The sequence below is a fragment of the Ovis aries genome, chromosome 2 (genome assembly GCF_016772045.2).
Source record: "Ovis aries strain OAR_USU_Benz2616 breed Rambouillet chromosome 2, ARS-UI_Ramb_v3.0, whole genome shotgun sequence".
NCBI classification, from domain to species: Eukaryota; Metazoa; Chordata; class Mammalia; order Artiodactyla; family Bovidae; genus Ovis; species Ovis aries.
Window position 1 is genome coordinate 133,542,837 of NC_056055.1, and position 19,851 is coordinate 133,562,687.

The 19,851-nt window shown below is 42.3% G+C and overlaps 1 long non-coding RNA gene across 1 annotated transcript; it reads left to right on the forward strand.

The window, feature by feature from the left end:
- Nucleotides 1-10,062: 10,062 nt before the first annotated feature.
- LOC105609047 (uncharacterized) lies at nucleotides 10,063-19,851 on the forward strand. Its single transcript, XR_001030763.5, has 3 exons — nucleotides 10,063-10,279; nucleotides 14,809-15,218; nucleotides 15,318-19,851. It is a non-coding gene; the product is annotated as an uncharacterized LOC105609047 (long non-coding RNA).

Sequence of the window (19,851 nt, forward strand, 5' to 3'; positions counted from 1 at the left end):
CATTTGCCCAACTAATGCATGATAAAAATCACATTGAGAGCCTATCCTTTGGCCTTAGTGCTATGTTCTTTCCACTTGCACACAGTCTTGAATATAACTTGCAAAACAGGTTGTAAGACCACTCTCTGAACATGGCATAGTGGACAGAAATGTGAACTCATGAGTCAGACTGCCTGAATTAGAATCCTGGCTCTGCTGATATGACCTATGACCTTACAAAATATTCAGCGATCTCTTTGGGCCTACCTTCCTCATCTGGAAAATGGGTATGATAATAATAACACGACTTGTCACTTCTGTGGAGATTAAGTGAGCAATGCCCACAGAGCAATTAGAACGATGCCAAGACATTAAAACTACTCAATAAATTAAAACTACTCAAAAATATTATTTTTTTTCATTCAGGTAGATAGGATCTGTATAATCAGATCAACAGCTGAGTTTCAGAAATGTCGCCTTGCACTTTTCAGAACTATGCTGGGAAAGGAGGACTGAAGTGGGTATGTAGTAGACTGAAGTACTAAATTAGAAGACTAGGAGTGATTTTAAGTGTCCTGAAGAGGTTAAGCCTTAGTTCTGGAATCAGACAATACTTCAAAGAATCTTGGTAACACTATAGAGAAGGAGGCCTGTGAAAATATTTTAATTAAAAAAGGAAAAAAACAGAGGGGAAATCATGAAAGCGTACCATATCCTAGTGACAGTAACTTTCACAAAGGGAAGAACTGGGCTTGCAAGGATCATGGTATTATTCAAGTCAAAAGGGAGAGAGAACTCGGCTAAATAATTAGTGTGAAATATTTTATTTTAAATGTCTTTTTAAAAAAATATAACAGGGGTATAACATAGCTGCATATTGGAATGAATGGCGAGTTACAATAAACCTGAAATAAATAGCAAATGCAACTTTTTAGGGAGAGGGGACAAAGAGTTTTAAGAATCTGTTTCCCTTTCATCTACTCTCATTAAAAAAAAAACAAAACTGTTTAATTCTTCACAGAGCACAGTGAGTAGGTTCCTGCCTCTTCTCCCTTTTAACATGTTCAGTTTGGTTGTAAGCACGCATCAGAAAGCAGCTCACAAAGAAAACCTTTTGTTGTCCATAGACAGAAATGTCAGAAGCTGCGTCCTGGCCAGCCCAAGGTATAAAAGAACTCCCCTTCATGCCATCTGTCCTTCAAGGTCAAGCCCCACACAGCTGCCCACCCGGGATCGTCTGGGGTCACCTGGGTGAAACATCAACCTCTGGGTGATGTTTCTATTTGAGATTTGACCTAGGATGGAGAAGAAGGGGAGAAATAGCAACATGTTACATAACAGATTCTGGTTCCAGTGCTCACATATTTGGCTTCCTGCAAGGCGTAGATCCACTATCTTCAAAACCAGGCTGCTCGTAGTGCAGGCATTCCTCCTGAATGGCTGCAAATGATAAGCCTCCCTCTACATAATTTTCTTTAAAGCACCTTAGCGATGTGATTACCCATATACATAGATATGATGGACTCTATCTTCCCTGTTTCAGTATAACAGATCTAGAGAGTTCAGTGCCCCCCTCCATTTGTAGTCGACCCCAAAAAAGGGTCCTTCAAAATCGTCTCATTCTATAGAAATTCAGATTCCAATAATGATGCCAGACCTTAAAAAAATAAACTCTTAAAAATTACAGAGCTAGATCACCATTGGAGAAGGCGATGGCACCCCACTCCAGTACTCTTGCCTGGAAAATCCCATGGATGGAGGAGCCTGGTAGGCTGCAGTCCCTGGGGTCGCTAAGATTCGGACATGACTGAGCGACTTCACTTTCACTATTCACTTTCCTGCATTGGAGAAGGAAATGGCAACCCGCTCCAGTGTTGTTGCCTGGAGAATCCCAGGGATGGGGGAGGCTGGAGGGCGGCACAGAGTCGGACACGACTGAAGTGACTTAGCGGCAGTAGCAGTAGATCACCAGTATAATCTACCATTCTATTTTTCCTCATGTAGGGAATTGTTTTCCTACAAGATTTTGTTAAACAAGGTGATTGTAACCAAGAGCTTCTGGGAAAAGACATGTGTTAACACTGGTTTCTTGCAGTGCTTGAGTAAGATCAGCATATATTAATACCTGGGGGCATGAGATACAATTGTTTTCATAGCTTCTGGATTAAAAAAAAAATTTAACCAATGGAGCTATCCTTTTCCAATCTGTCAAATAATCATAGAAACATAGCAGTGTAACTTGAAGGGGTCTACAGGAGTGTGTGGAAACCAGCTTATAGCTGGCTGGCAAAAGTCAATCATGCATGCATGTTGAGTCATGTCCAATCTTTTTGTGACCCCATGGACTGTAGTCTGCCAGGCTCCTCTGTCCATGGGATTTTTCAGGGAAGAATACTAGAATGGGTTGCCATTTCCTCCTCCAGGGGATCTTCCCAACCCAGGGATCAAACCCACATCTCCTGCGTCTCCTGTATCACAAGCAGATTGTTTACCACTGAGCCACTCAAGAAGCCCCAGTCATGTGTATCTCTTCCTAACTCTCGGGGCTGGTGAATGGGGATGATCCAGAGAGATGATATGGGGTGGGAGGTGGGAGGAGGGTTCATGTTTGGGAACTCATGTATACCCGTGGTGGATTCATGTCAATGTATGGCAAAACCAATACAGTATTGTAAAGTAAAATAAAGTAAAAATTAAAATTAAAAAAAAGAAAGTATTTACACCTTGCTGCTGCTACTGCTGCTAAGTTGCTTCAGTCATATCCAACTCTGTGTGACCCCATAGATGGCAGCCCACCAGGCTCCCCCATCCCTGGGATTCTCTAGGCAAGAATACTGGAGTGGGTTGCCATTTCCTTCTCCAATGCATGAAAGTGAAAGTCAAAGTGAAGTTGCTCAGTCGTGTCCAACTCTTAGCGACCCCATGGACTGCAGCCTACCAGGCTCCTCCGTCTATGCGATTTTCCAGGCAAGAACACTGGAGTGGGGTGCCAGTGCCTTGGGCACTGGCAAATGCTTCTTCTTCTACAGCCCCAGGAGTCAGTTGTTACACATTTACCAGCACACCACAGATTTCAGAATCCTGCTTTCAGTACTGGACCCTAAACCTAGGGAAGATTATTTCTGTGGACACCAGTTCATTAAGATACATTAGATTCTTGAATGGTGTCTATTGAATTCATGTCTTAAACAGATATGAAAGGATGATATGATGCAGAGGAGAGGGAAAATGCAAATAATGATGCTTATTTAACTAGTTTTAATAAAACTTTGTTGTTATTGTTTAGTCTCTTAAGTGGTGTCCAGCTTTTTGCGATCTCATGGACTGTAGCCTGCCAGGTTCCTCTGTCCGTGGGGTTTCCCAGGCAAAAGCACTGGAGTGGGTTGCCATGAACTCCTCCAGGGGATCTTCCCAACCAAGGGGTCGAACTCAGGTCTCCTGCATTGCAGGTGGATTCTTTACCACTGAGCCACCAGAGGAGCTCTTAATAAAACTATCTTTCAATAAATTATAAAACGACTATCAGTCTTTATATTTATTGATTGATATGGCCATGATTGTCAGCCAGATCCTGTAAAAGTGTAGAAAAGTTGAGGGTAATGAGTCTGCTAAAAACAGCCTTTATTAGTCAAAAGAAAAATATTTCTACTAAATGTTCTTTTCTTTCCCTAAAGAAAAATATTTACCTCACGTATTAAAAAACAGCAGCAACAAAATGAGAATCTTTCCATATGCTTTACATTAATAAAGCAAGTTCTGCTCAGAGAGAGGTTAAGCAAAGTGAGTTTAACTCTAACGCATCGTTAGTTCTGCCTCCTTCCTTGCTCTGGCTTTCTTGACTTTCAGTACTACATATCCTTCCAAGGGAGTTTAGTAGTAAAACCACAGAGGGAGTTTAGCTTTTATTGATTCTGAAAGAACAATATAACAAGATACTGACAATAATAAACAGATACAAAGTTGTTTCAGCCTAGAAACAATTGCAGCCATATAACCCTTGGTGGCCTCTTTTATATGAACTGTTATTTTTCTCTGCGCAATGGCTAACAGGGGAACTATCACCCACCCAATCAAGCAGGTTCTGGTTGCTCAGGAAATGGTTAAACTGTTGCAGGTCAGTCCTGCAACCTCATGGAAATCCTTTGATTTGTCTCCCACACAAAACCAATTTGAGTCACTTATGTTACTAACAATTCCCAGCAGAATCAAGGCACTGCGCTTCTCCCTCACACAAGACTTTGGCAACGAAGTTTCTTCTGAGAAAGACATGGACTTCCTGGATTTTTATTAAGTGTCTGCTGAGCCTTTACTTAATATTAAGGAATTGCACAAACCGGCAATCTTTATAAGCAACCACACAATTTCCATCTGGTTTAATCGGATGCTATTTCTGTTACATAAAATAAAAGTTCGACTCAGGAATTCTCTGGGGGAAACAGTTCAAATGCAATAATTCCGCTAAGTGTTCCTAGTCACAGAAGAGAAGAATGCGGGTCTCTGATGAACCTGGGGGTTATTCAGTCCGTCAACAAACACATACCTAGTATCCTCTGGATGCATGATTTTGTAATAGGTACATGTATAAGTTATTCTTGTTTGAGAATTCCAAATATTTCTACATCTTGTCTTCCAGTACAGAATCTTCAAGGGACAACATCAAACAGTTAGCAATATATGTCTCAAATATCAAGTCTTATTCCAAAATGGGTGATTCATAACAGAGTCAGCTTGTCCCTGCTTGAAGGTCACTGGAGGAGGAGCCAGGAGGGAGGGTGACATTCTCCTGTGATGTCATGACCCCTAGAGGGTCATCCTACCGCTGACAAATCACGGGCTTCAACCCATGTCCACCTGAGTAAGATTTTGGGTGATGCTTAAAGAGAAGAAGAAAAACGAGAAAGAGGACCAAGAAATTCCTGGACTTTGAGATAGAAAATAAAATCTCTCTTTTGTATTCCAATTTCAAAGTGAGCCAAGTTCCACACATGCCATCCTCAAACAGGAGAGCTTAAGAACACCAGCCTGCATCAAGTCGTTAACCTTTTAGGACCTACTCAAAGCAATGTAGTGTGACTTTATTAATGAAAGCTTTAATGTGGTCTATAAAAGCTAACAAATACAGACACTTGCTATGATTCATCAAATTTAATATTCCATCAAACCTTTCAGTTTAAAGACCAATGATTTTTTTTATACCAAAACCTCAGAATGGAAGTCCTATGCTCCAATTAAATGTAATGCATCAAAAATTAAAACCATAAGAATTTAATACCAGGTCAAATTTTTGAATAAATGAACAACGAAAGAAATAAATGCTGTGCGACAAGAATTAACAACTCCAGAAAATGTTTTACTAAACCCACAGACAACCAAGACTTGTAGCCCTTGAAAACAGACTAGCTCTTTAAGGCACACATTGTGTTGCTAGGAGGCAAAAGACCCTATTGTAAGACAGCTGGGCTTTTCACTCCAGGCAAAGGCAATTTCTGCAGTCAAAAACTTAATGAGCAGTTTCTAGAATTTTTGGACTACTTTACTCAATGATCTTTATATTTTGGAAACCCATAGTTATGTGCCTGACTTTACACAATCCCTTCTTGTATAGTTACAATACACTGTATACATTTTCCCATTGATATTTTATAATGTGTTCCGCAAAAGAACCGTTCACCTTGCTTGATTCAGTGTTCATCTGCAAGAGTTCTTCGACAAAGTTTTCAAAATGTCATTTTGCTTTAAAGACACCTTGATGTCTCTCTTTGTAGATGTTTCGTGACGTCCTGTGGCATTTGTCAGAAGGAAAATGAAGCCGGAGAACTTTGGTGGTCAAATTTGGCCTTCTTGATCTTGTGTTCAAAATCTAGGTCACAGTCAGTGCCTGATAGTTGTCAAAAATGAGTATGGTCCTAGGGAAACACAGTCTCAGGTCCTGAGAGAGCTTTGTGAACAAAGAAAAGGGCTTATAAATTATGTCACCAGGACAATCCACCATATCATCAAAGAAAAATCCAAGTGGATTATTATCTTTTTCTCTTCAAATCATCCTATAGAGGTCTTCAGTGTTTTGCGAGCCTTATTCCTACTTATCTGGTTGTCAGATAGGTTATCTCTCATTTTTCTAATGAAGGCTAGACACCTTGACATTAACTGATGAGATAAGGTGCCAATAAAGCTAAACCAGGAGGCTACGGGCATCAGAATCTTCCCCTCATTCAGAATGCCATGTCTTACTTCCTGGAACAGGGACTGTCAGCTTCTGTGAATTTTACTCAGTTAAATTCATTTCTCTCAGACACACTTCTCATAGTGCAAACTTCTGAAGCACACTCCAAAACAGAACGTACGCATGTGCACTAGGCGTTTTGTTTTGTTTTGTTTTTTGCAAGCGTAGAATCTAGGAGATATTTTACTGACACGGGAAATGAAAAGCTCCTATGTTTCTATTATGAAATGTGAATAATTCACTCACATCATCTGAGATTTGTGTGGCAAATTGACTCATGAATCATAGGGTAATCATTAAAAAAAATAGTGTCCCTATGACAAAAAGTGGGACAATTTAACAATTTCAGCTATATGTCAATCCCTCTCAGAAATAAATGAGGCTACATTCTTAGTCAGAATTAAACTTACGTACAGGAAAAGAGTTTGGTATTATTCAAAACCACAGAATTTATGCCTAACCAGGACTTTCAAAGATATACTCCAAACCACTCATCTGAGAGATGAGGATGCTAAGGTGTGAGAACTTCTCTCCTGTAGTCCTAGTCAGGGCCACTGTTGACACTGTCAAGTTCAGCTCTCTCTCTCTCTCATTTCAAGTATAAAATGGGCCTCTGTGAAAAGAAAGGCTTGTACTAGCCACGGTTCGAGCTCCCTTCCAGCAAGTCGTTACCTCTTCTCAGGGAGTATTCAGGTCCCCTGCTTCTCATCTGGTGCTCTACTCATTCTTATTTCATTCCCTGAACTTTGAAAAACAGATGTATGATATTGTGAAACTACATCACAAGTCACTTCATTATGAATTCTTGGATTTGTTGGTGAGGGCAGTTGGTAGCAGGCTTCCCTGGTAACTCAGACGGTGAAGAGTCTGCCTGCAATTCAAGAGACCCAGGTTCAATCCCTGGGTTGGGAAGATCCCCCAGGAAGGGAATGGTAACCCACTCCAGTACTCTTGCCTGGAGAATTCCACAGACAGGGGGGCCTGGTGGGCTAGAGTCCATGGGGTTGCATAGAGTCAGACATGACCGAGTGACTTACAGACACAAACATATGTTGTTAGTGGCAGAGACCAGTGAAATCCCAGAAGTTTGGAACGTGGCTCTGATACCCTTTAGGAAACAAGAGGAACAAAGGCTTGTCCAAAGGAGCAGCTGATGGATGGTGCTGTGGAGCCTAGGGGAGACAGTGAGGTGAAAGCTCTCAATCTATGCAATCAGGCTAGGTAAGGGCAAGTGCTGACATTAAGTCCCGACTTGGTCCTGGGCTAGCCCTCACTGGCTGCATCCACACCTCTAGGTCTTAATTTCCACAGATACACCCAAGAATTTGACTTTTCTAGCAGCAGAAGGAAGACTAGGGCAGCCGCACTTAGCCAGGAACATGGTGGTAGAGGGGGATGAGACTCCACCCTCCACAGAAGGTATAGAAGACTGTTTTAGGAGCGGACTGAGCATGTTCTCTTATGCAGCTGGAAGTCCTCATCAAATACAATGTAACATGAGGGACAAGAAATTAGAAGCCCACAGGGCTAGCATTCCCTTCATTCAACCACCATGTGATACAGCACTATCCTGAGTACTGCAGACTTCACAGTGAGCAAAAACACAACACAAGGTCACTGACGTCTGGCCACATGTCTCTGCTGGTCAAAGCCGCCTCATACAATAAACTCATTCAGCACACACAGCATCAGACTCTATCAGGAGTGTTTTGCCATGAGCTCATCTCTGCCCAGTTCCCAAGAACTGTCTACTCCCTTTAACTCCTGTCTTCCAGAAAAACAGAATTAATAACTATTCTCCGGAGCCTCCATGGAATCTCTCATCTATACATCTTTCACTTCTCTTTCTCACTGCAGTTATCTTCCCACTACGGCTTTGCTGATTAATGCCTTTGAATCCCCTCTAAAATACCCAGGAACCTTTCTCTTTTCCTCCAACCCCATCCCAGACTGAGCTGGGTCCTTTCATGTCTTCTCTCATAGTGCTCTATACACCTCCTATCCGAGTTTTCAATTGCCTTTTGGTTTGTTGTTGCTTCCACCTGGCTCTAAACTCTATGAGGGTGATGTTCCCTTAATTCCTGTTATTTTATGTCCTAGTATCCAGCATAGGATTTGTGGCAGGTTTTTTCCCCCCTAGGCTTCAAAAGCACTGTGGGTAGTGACTGCAGACAAGAAATTTTAAAAGGCTTGCTCCTTGGAAGAAAAGCTATGGCAAACCTGTGCTTAGTCACCCAGCCATATCTGACTCTTTGCAACCCCGTGGACTGTAGCCTGCCAGGCTCCTCTGTCCATGGGGATTCTCCAGGCAAGAATACTGGAGCGGGTTGCCATGCCCTCTTTCAGAGGATCTTCACAACCCAGGGATCGAACCCAAGTCTCCCGCAGACAGATTCTTTACTCCCGCAGACAGATTCTTTACCATCTGAGCCACCAGGGAAGCCCATGACAAACCTAGACAGTGTATTAAAAAGCAGAGACATCACTTTGCCAACAAAGGTCCATATAGTCAAAGCTATGGTTTTCCCAGTGGTCATGTATGGATGTGAGAGATGGACCATAAGGAAGGCTGAATGCCAAAGAAGTGATGCTTTTGAACTTTGGTGCTGGAGAAGACTCTTGAGAGACCCTTGGACAGCAAGGAGACCAAATCAGTCCATCCTAAAGGGAATCAACCCTGAATGCTCATTGGAAGGACTGATGCTGAAGCTCTGATACTTTGGCCACCTGATGTGAAGAGCTGACTCACTGGAAAAGACCCTGATGCTGGGAAAGATTGAGGGCAGGAAGAGAAGGGGGCAACAGAAGATGAGATGGTTGGATGGCATCACTGACTCGATGGACATGAGTTTGAGCAAACCCTGGGAGATAGTGAAGGACAGGGAAGCCTGGTGTGCTTCAGTCAATGGGGTTGCAAAGAGTCGGACACAACTGAGCGACTGAACGACAGCAACAATCCAGCGTGGAATCTAGCCACAGCATCCGAGGATGAACTGTGTTTCAGTTAAATTGGTTTCTTTTATAATTCTGTGTATTTTTAAGTGCTTTTAAAATCTCATTCTGCGAAGACATCTGTAGATTTCATCTGACTGCCAAAAGAGTCCATGGCATAAAATAAATCTAAGAACATCTCCTGAAGTGAAGTGAAAGTTGCTCAGTCGTGTCCGACTCTTCATGACCTCATGGTCTATAGTCTGCCAGGCTCCTCTGTCCGTGGAATTCTCCAAGCCACAATACTGGAATGGGTAGCCATTCACCTCTCCAGGGGATCTTCCCAACCCAGGGATCGAACCCAGGTCTCCCGCCTGTGGGCAGATTCTTTACCATCTGGCCCAACAAGGAAGCCAAAGAATACTGGAGTGGGTAGCCTATACCTTCTCCAGGGGATCTAGAGACCCAGGAATCAAACTGGGGTCTCCTGAATTGCAGGCAGATTCTTTTCCAGCTGAGCTACCAGAATGATCAATAGACATATGATGAATTAGTTGGGCAAATATATGAATGAATGAATTAAATGAAAGAAAAGTTCCCCATCATCCGGCAAAGAAAGGAGACTTGAGTCTAAGTGTGATAGTCATGAGAACCTGCTCTTCATGAACATGATTTTATTTCACAAGGTGGAGATATGAAAGTTGCAGAAAAGATTCAGAATTTCCTGGATACCCAATACATGTGTGGTCTGTGGAAAACCTTTTTGATTGCCTACTCTACCACCAACCCCTCCCCTTTCTTTCATGCTAGCAAAGCCTGTCTCCAATATCAGTGCTAAACCAGCTGGCTACAACTCTGTGGCTATTCCTGGCCATGTGGCCTCATTCTGGTCAAAGAGATATGAAGGTGAGTCTGCTAGAGCTTCTGGGAAACAGATCCTTCTCTGACAAACAGGGAGGGATACTGAGAGAAGCTTGTTCACACCCTGCCTTTGAGCACAGCTCTGTGAAGTTGTGGCATCTAGAGCTACGGTGGCCCTATGACGTCTAAGACGATGAAAACACGCTGAGTATGGCAGATTGAAATGGATGACCGTGGGCCCTCAGCGCAGGGAGAAATGGAAGAGTCCAGTCCTCAGTGATATAGGTAAGCCTCTAAATCGTCTGTGAGACCATCTATCCTGAAGATCTTTATCTGTGAGATCATTAAATACCTTTACTGTTTAGCTCACTCATTCTTCAGTGGGTCTAATGTTCAATGCCGGCCCCTTCTCATGAAGCCATACAACCCAATGACAAATTTGTCTCTCATGAGAACTGGGGCTGTGGCCCCAAGCTAGCTAAAGACACCACTCCTTGTCTTCAGTTATTGGTTAACATTTCCCTGTGCAAAGTTCAGATTGATTCAATAATTATTTCACCCGAGAATCCACCAGACAGAAGAGGAGTGTTGGCTCTGTAGTAAGGATTACTTCATGATCCTATAATCCAGTTCAACCGCAGACCTTCCTGAAAAGCTTTTATTTAACTTTCCTGTGCCCTGACCTAACGTGCCAGTCCTGGACAGAAGGCAGCATACATAGGAGGCTAAGGTCCATTATGAAATGGGAGGCTGCGATTCACACCCAGCCTCCCTACATCGTTGTTCCCAAACCCAGCCCATCCCCTAACATACCTCCTGACAGCCTTCAGTTCCTAATTCTCTCTGGTGATTGACATACCTCCCCACCAGACTATCAGCTCCTTTCAAAGTGAGGGAGAGTATCCCAGGGATAGCTGTATCCTTCCTCAGTATCCAAACAGGGGCTCAATAAATGTTCATTTGATAATACTTTATCAACTCAATGGACGTGGGTTTGAGTAAACTCCAGGAGTTGGTGATGAACAGGGAGGCCTGGCATATGCTGCAGTCCATGGGGTTGCAAAGAGTCAGACATGACTGAGCAACTGAACTGACTGAACTATAAAAAGCTTAAGATCATTTGGAAGCTGGAGTTGAGAGTATTTAACAATGTCCCTGCAGAGAAAACACAGGTATGAAAAGATAATTTGGATTCCAAGCAGCAGGCACTATAACGTTGCATAAAGGAGAAAGCCAAGGTCACCTGGGCCTGAGATGGTAAAGAAAAGCTCTACAGAAGAGCTATACTTCAAACTAGTCCTGAAAGTGGATAAAGATTTAGACAGAAGAGGGCTAGAAGGGCATGGAGTGCAGGACGCATAATGTGAACAATGTCAGGAGCCGAGGACTGTTTCCTGAGAGTAAAGGATCAATGAAGAGAAATTAGGAAATAAAATGGGAAAGGTGGTTTGATGTTAGATGGTAGACAGTCTTTATTGCCAAGCTCAGGAGTTCTGACTTTACATTACAGGAAATAAGAAGCTATTGAAAGTTCTAGAGGAAAGTTACAAGTATGTAACTTACAAATACCATTTACCATGAAATCTAAGTCACTCACTGATAACAATGCCAGAGGCTCTACTGTCTGTTAGACCAAAAAGTAGAAACATCTGGACCAAAGTTTCCATCTTCCTGGTGGTTAGGTTGTATGGGACAGACACAAATGCCTTCTCATCTATGAACTATGGCTTCCTGCTAACAATCATACCTTATTCGAAGGAAAATATTTCCATTACATTCTCAGAGACGAACTAAAATCATAGTCACTCTTTATCTTTCATTTTTGACCTCAGGAGCAGAGCTCTGTAATAATTCCACACTTCATTTGACAGCACGCCGTCTCATCATTCCAGGAGGGTGCTTCCCTTATTTCCTTATTTTCTCCTCCTTTTCCTGGAGTCCACATCACCTTCCTCACGCCCACACAGGCATTCTCATGTTGTCATGTTGCATATATGTGTGTATGTCTAGCGCAACATTGTATTTAACAAATTTGAATTCATTTTTAAAATTTGGACAAAAGACATTATGTTTTAAATCTTGCTCTTTTTACTTTTTCACACATAATTTTGATTTTAAATTTTATCTACTAATGAGAACCTACTGTATAGCACAAGGAACTCTACTCAGCGCTTTGTGGTGACCTAAATGGGAAGGAAATCCAAAAAAGAGGGGATATATGTATATGTACAGCTAATTCACTTTGCTGAACAGCAGAAACTAACAGAACATTGTAAAGGAACGATTCTTCAATAGAATTTTTAAAAGTAATAAAAATAATAAAATTTATTCACAGTGCATAGCCGTTTGTCATTGTTCAGTGGCTCAGTCTTGTCTAACTCTTTGTGACCCAATGGACTGCAGCACAACAGGCTTCCCTATCCTTCCCTATCTCCCAGAGTTTGTGCAAACTCATGTCCATTGAGTCAGTGATGCCATCCAACCATCTCATTCTCTGAAACCTCCTTCTCCTCCTGCCGTCAGTCTTTCCCAGCATCATGGTCTTTTCCAGTGAGTTGGCTCTTCACATCAAGTGGCTAAAGTATAGGAGCTTCAGCTTCAGCACAGCCCTTCCAATGAATATTCAGGGTTGATTTCCCTTAGGATTAACGGGTTTGATATCCTTGCTGTCCCAGGGACTCTCAAGAGTCTTCTCCAACACAATTCGAAGGCATCAATTCTTCAACACTCAGCCTTCTATATGGTCCAATTCTCACCTCCATACTTGACTACTGGAAAAACCATAGCTCTATATGAACCTTTGTCGGCAAAGTGATATCTCTGCTTTTTAATACACTGTCTAGGTTTGTCATAACTTTTCTTCCAAAGAGCAACTGTCTTCTAATTCCATGGCTGCAGTTACCATCCACAGTAGCATAGACATCTAAAATATTGCCTCCACTTGCTACACAGTATTCCACAGAATGCAAGCACCTAGCTTACTTATTCACCATCCTAGTGAAGGGCCTCCATGTTAATTCCAACTCTCAGTCACCACAAACAATGCTAAAATGACACCCTTGTACATGGTGCCTTTCTGAAAATTTCTCTGGGATATGTCTTCAGTAGTGGGCTTGCAGAAGTAGGGCAACTATACAATTTATCATCTTTCCTCAGACAAATATTTTGGTATGTGGAAAAGGGGTATGGATTACATGACCTGCTATCCTAGGTACACGGGACCTCTTGTCACCTATACCTTGCTTAATGGCACTAAGATTGTCAGATCACTACAGTCATTTACTCTTCACCTAGCAACCAAATAGAGCTCCCATCACCCCATATGTTTGCAAACACCTGGCATTTTCCAGCTTTCTCATTTCAACATTCTAATGTCTTCAGTGGTCCACGTTGTCTGCTTACTAGTGATTCTGGGCACCCCTGCTGATGCCAGTTCCCATTTGAGCTTCCTCTCTGGTGAATGGATTCTTCATACCCTCTGTGCATTTCTCTATGGATTTTCCTGTGTTTTTCTGGTCAATTTTCAGGTGACTTCTGTGTATTCTGGGCTTCCCAGTGGTGCTAGTGATAAAGAACCTGCCTGCCAGTGCAGGAGACATCAGAATCACACATCAGACTGTGTCTCTACAAAGACACATCAGAAAGTTGAAATGAGAAACCTGGAAAATGCCAGGTGTTTGCAAACATATGGTGTGATGGGAGCTCTGTTTGGTTGCTAGGTGAAGAGTAAATGACTGTAGTGATCTGACAATCTTAGTGAGATTAAGCAAGGTGTAGGTGACGAGAGGTCCCATGGGTCAGGAAGTTCCCTGGAGGAGGGCATGGCAACCCACTGCAGTATCCTAGCCTGGAGAATCCCATGGATGAGGAACATGACGGGTTATAGTAGTCCATAGGGTTGCAAAGAGTTGGACGCAACTGAGCACTCTGTATATTCTAGGTATTGATACAGTGTCACTTTTCCTGTCAGAGTCAGTTTTAAGCACTGCAAATATCTTTTCCCAGTCTGTCATCTGTCCATTAACATTATTGATAAGGCTTATAGTTTATGGTGAAGTTGGCTTAAAATTCAACATTCAGAAAACGAAGATCATGGCATCCGGTCCCATCACTTCATGGGAAATAGATGGGGAAACAGTGGAAACAGTGCCAGATTTTATTTTTTTGGACTCCAAAATCACTGCAGATGGTGACTGCAGCCATGAAATTAAAAGACGCTTACTCCTTGGAAGAAAAGTAATGACCAACCTAGATAGTATATTCAAAAGCAGAGACATTACTTTGCCGACTAAGGTCCGTGTAGTCAAGGCTATGGTTTTTCCTGTGGTCATGTATGGCTGTGAGAGTTGGACTGTGAAGAAGGCTAAGCGCTGAAGAATTGATGCTTTTGAACTGTGGTGTTGGAGAAGACTCTGGAGAGTCCCTTGGACTGCAAGGAGATCCAACCAGTCCATTCTGAAGGAGATCAGCCCTGGGATTTCTTTGGAAGGAATGATACTAAAGCTGAAGCTCCAGTACTTTGACCACCTCATGGGAAGAGTTGACTCATTGGAAAAGACTCTGATGCTGGGAGGGATTGGGGGCAGGAGGAGAAAGGGATGACAGAGGATGAGATGGCTGGATGGCATCACTGACTCGATGGACGTGAATCTGAGTGAACTCCAGAAGATGGTGATGGACAGGGAGGCCTGGAGTGCTGCGATTCATGGGGTCGCAAAGAGTTGGACATGATTGAGCGACTGAACTAAACTGAACTGAAGATCACCACCATTTTGTCTTTAAAAATGAAAAGCTATTATTATCTTCTTCCCCAGGCTCTGGCTGCCTCTCCAGCTCGTTGCACCTTCTCTACAAAACAACAGTAGGGCTACAATGACTTCAGCCAAGTCACTGACATCTCTCATGACAGCTGTGCGTAAACTTCACTGTGCACCCAACCACACGTGTGGCACCTGGACTCAGCATCTTTGAGGAGCTCTTCGGAAAGGTTGATGCCAAAGGCCAAGGGCCACCTGCAAGGAAACACGGCCCAGGATAGAAGACACTGGGGCTTGCACAATGGGATAAGGGAACTAAAGGGACCTTGGAGGTGACCTAGTTCAAACCCTTCACTCTGCAGCTACAACATTCAGAATTACAAGAGAACAAGCAACCTGACTGAAGGGCCGAAGGCACCATCTCCTGCCTAGTTCCAGGCCAGGGCTCTTGTTAGCACAGCAGGCAGGTGAGTCTCCTATTTAATCAAATGGTTCCTTACTGCATCCATCAGGCCCAACCCTCCCATTTCACACAATGTGGAGTGAGCCTTGTTTTTGTTTCACAGGTGACTCCTTATCCTGGGCTTGGAGTGGAAAAATGATGAAATGCTTTCATTTTAGGATGTCATTATCATCAGCACGTGTATATTTTTGCATTCTCAACATTTTCAAAGTAAAGCAAAAGACAGATAACCCCACCTTGCTGTGAGTAACGTTTCTGAAAACAGTCCACCGAACCTCACTGAGACCGACGCAAAAAGAACTCAGCTCCATGGCTTCCCTGTTTCGTATTCACATGATGCAAAACACATGGGCCAAATTTATGTCACTGCAATTTGCCTGGCAGCCTGCATTTAAATCACCAGGGTTTGCGGCTCCATGTTTTAGGGTGTCGTTTGCAGTCCTGTAGCCAAGAGCTCTGGAGGAACAAGCTCACATGAGGCATTGTTAGCCAGCTGACTGTGATAGGGCTCTTCTAACGGAACTAATTAGTATGCTGCAACGTATCTGCATATCTCTCAAACAGACATTGTTTGTATCTTTCCTCAGTGACAGGGGAGATTGTTCAGTAGGACACCTTACCTTTTAATATGCAGGGTTTGTTAGAAGAACAGCTCAATTCATATTTCCCCTGCTTTGATGGTAAGTGAACAGCAGTGGCAATATTAATCTGTAGTAACCTGTCAGTGAACTCTACAGCTAATATGATGTAGTTATGATTTTACCATCAATCAGGACTGAACAGGCTCTGGGCAATCCTTACAGCACAGCCTCAAAAAAATCTAATTGTGCAAAAGCTTCATTGGTTTCCAACATTTCTTTTTTATCTGTCACAGGCTTTAGGCCTAGTACACAACCTTGTATTATTGGCCTTATTGCATTAGCTTGTCGGACAAAGAAGAAAAGGCTAGAGCAGAGGGTTCCCCTGCATTCCATCATTCGTTTGCATGCAGGATTTTATTTGACAGTCCTGTATTGTTTTAGATGTAGATAAAAATGATTAGGACATACGGCATCATATGAACTTTTGAACTGCCAATTGCCAATGTATCCTAGAGGACTAAAGGCATTTAAAAATTCTGCTCTACCTACAGAGATGGAGATGCTCCACAGACGAACAAATAAGGTCTCCCTGGGGAATTGCATTTTAGAGTCAACATAATCTTGCAGGTTCTCCTTGACCAATTTTTATGCAGGGGAGGAGTAAACTCACTAGGAGATGGAACATTAGCAACTGATATGATTTTTAGCCAAAATGAAGGTTGACTATTTGTGATATGATCATAAAAAGCAGTTCCCTGTCTCCACGAACCTGTACAACCAGTGAGAAGTAGCATGGGGCCACATGGCCTCCATTCATGTGGAAAATGTCTTTCTGGGTGTCTGAGATGCAAATTCTGTTCTAGTGAAAGCATGTGCTTAAAACATAGATCCACATCAAAGGAGCTCCTGCTCTTGAGTCCACAGGGTTGGGAGGGACTCTAAGCCCTATAACATGTAAAAGCATTTAGGAAGATGAACTATTAACTATATCTATTTAGGCATTTTAATCTTTCGCATCTTAAATGCAATCGGGCTTTTTGGATCTGGGAAATTGCTAATCAGCATGTTGGATAAATGTTTCTATTTTGAAACTGTGCACATTTAGAAATAACAGCTGGCCATAAAGTATATATTTATGCTTGTGATTTAATGTATCACAAACTTTATATTTTATTTCACTTAGCTTCACAAAGAGACCACACTATTTTTTTTGCAAGCATTATATAACTTTTACAACAGCTTTATGACTCAAAAACACATATGGTTGTAAATCAGACATGTACACAATGCCCAAGATTTTTTCAAATTCAGAATGCCTTTTAAGAAAAAAAAAATTAAGGATTACATTCACTTCTTATACTGTTCTAACTCATTTAAAGATTCAATTGAAAATTCTTCAATCATCAATCAGGAAAAATCTGCATGGAATTAGAGCACTTGTCTTTTGAAACACTGCACCCTTGCTTCAAAGGAAACATATTTGTGACTAAGGGCACATCCACAGCACAGCTGAGTGTTAACCCTTCATGAACCTGTGTGCACATTGTCCACAACCTAACGAAAACATCGGCACAAAATACGGAAATGGCTGTGGCATCCTGCACTGAGCATGCAGAAATGCGCCTGGGAACGACTGCGGCAGCTGCTGGAGCAGAAAGACAAAAGCAGGATGTGACAGTGGTTGCAGCATGGTGGTGATTTTAAGAGTTCTCCGGCTACCGCGCTGTCATCTAGGGCATTTGTTTTAGGGAGAAAAAAAAAGTCTCCGCATGATCTTGGCAAATATCCACATTTCAGTGATCTTGAGGAAGATCGCCTGGACTCATCTCCATGTTGCAGCCCCCTTAAATATTTACAGCTCCCAGTATAAGTGTTCTTGACAACGTGGTCAGCATAGCGGTGGCAGCGGTCATCGTCAGGATAGGGAAAGGTTTGCATTTGTCTTGTCGGAGCAAGTTTAGTTCCAAAGTAGTTAAGCAATGGGTAAAACTTACTATTAGGTCCCGCTGTGCTGTGACACAGAATGTTCATAGAACATTGACATAGACTGACATGTTCATATGAGCGGGATAAAAGGGAAAGAACTAGGAAAGATCCCCAAACTGGATTATGACCACCAAATAGAAAATCTAGACAGCTTAACTCAGACATTGCTGGATACCCACACTTCTTTTTAATTAAAAAAGTGTCTACAGAGACAATTGTACAAAGACAGGTACAATGCAAGCCAAATGATAATGACGATGGAAGGTCTCTCCAAAAGTAAACAGTGCTAAATCAGTGAAGAGTGCTATTTCACCAACATTTTCCTTGGATAAACTGGAAAAAAAAAGATAGCTGGATTCACCACATTAATGTCTCAATAAGTGTAAGTTGAGAAAATCATCTTTCAAAAGAGTTTGCTTATAACAAAGGCAAAAGGTTTGTGAGGGCAGAGAAAGGGTGGAATTCCTTTAAAAGGACTGTCAGGGGAAGCACCCTGACTGAAACTGCTCACCCTGACCAGGCACCATAGTTACTACTTGCACGAGTTGTTTTATGACAGGAGGTCCTAGTAAGGAACACGGAGAGGTTCCAACCAGAAGAGTTCAGGAAAGGTCAAAGGGTGACACCACGTGTCCAACCACCTCCCAGAATCCTCGCTGGCATCCATCGTGGCTGAGCAATGAGTGTGCCACCAGAAAGGACTCTGAGTCAGAATGATTGGTCAGAGACAACCCGGAAACTAACCCCATCACCACAAAACCCGAGACCGTGAGCCACGTGGCAGAGCAGTTCTCCTGGGTTCCCTTACCCTACTGCTCTCTGCCTGGGTGCTCCTTCCCAATAAAATCTCTTGCTGTGTCAGACATATCTCCTTGGACAATTCATTTCTAAGTGTTAGACAAGAGCCCACGTTCTCGCCTGGGAGGGGTCCTCCTTCCTGCAACAGGACTATCTGACCATAGTGATAGAGATACAGCGTTATGGAGGAGGAAGGGAGAAAAACTTACAAAACCCACTATTAATCAACTGTAAATCTAAAGTATAGATAATAAAAAGGATTGTGTAAATTGTATTTTCAAACCTTCCTGTCAATATGTATATATTACATGTAAATGTAAAATATACATTTTCATGCCATCATAATGGTTTCTAGTAAAATGTCAACTAAAATGCATCAGTTCAGTTCAGTCGCTCAGTCATGTCCGACTCTTTGCGACCCCATGAACCGGAGCACACCAGGCCTCTCTCTCCATCACCAGTTCCCGGAGTTCACCCAAACCCATGTCCATTGAGTCGGTGATGCCATCCAGCCATCTCATCCTCTGTCGTCCCCTTCTCCTCCTGCCCTCACTCTTTCCCAACATCAGGGTCTTTTCAAATGAGTCAGCCCTTCGCATCAGGTGGCCAAAGTATTGGAGTTTCAGCTTCAACATCAGTCCTTCCAATGAATACCTAGGACTGCATCACCGGTACATTTTTGGTGGATTTTGTCCTTTTTGAGGATATTTTCTAGATCCCAGGGAATCTAATGCAGTTTCATATAATTTAAATATTCTAAATTATACTCCTGCTTGAAGGTATTGTTGTTGTTGTTATTTAGTCGCTAAGTCATGTCTGACGCTTTTATGACCCCATGGACTGTAGCCCACTAGGTTCAAAGAGCAATAATCACTCAGGCAATATTGAGGAACTGGGCATGGAAAGAACTGAGAAATAATATAAAAATCATAATGGCAAAATGAGTGAAGTTCAGCAGCCAAGGAGAGGGAAACATAATTATAAGCTCAGTTGGTCAGAATACAATAAAGCTGATAAAAAAATAACAAAGATTAATTTCAAAATTATTAGAAAAATGTCAAGAAGTGTAGGAATCATTAATGTAGGATCAGTCAGGTACGCTGGTATTTTGCCACAGAAAAATTAGAGGAACTGAATTAGTCTTCAAATATAATCACGTTTACTTGCATTCCTTTGTGAGTAATTTTATGGCATCAATATAAAATTTCAGATTGTCTATAGTTCAAATGAAATATATGTTGTGGGTCAAATAAAGTATTTGGTTGAATCATA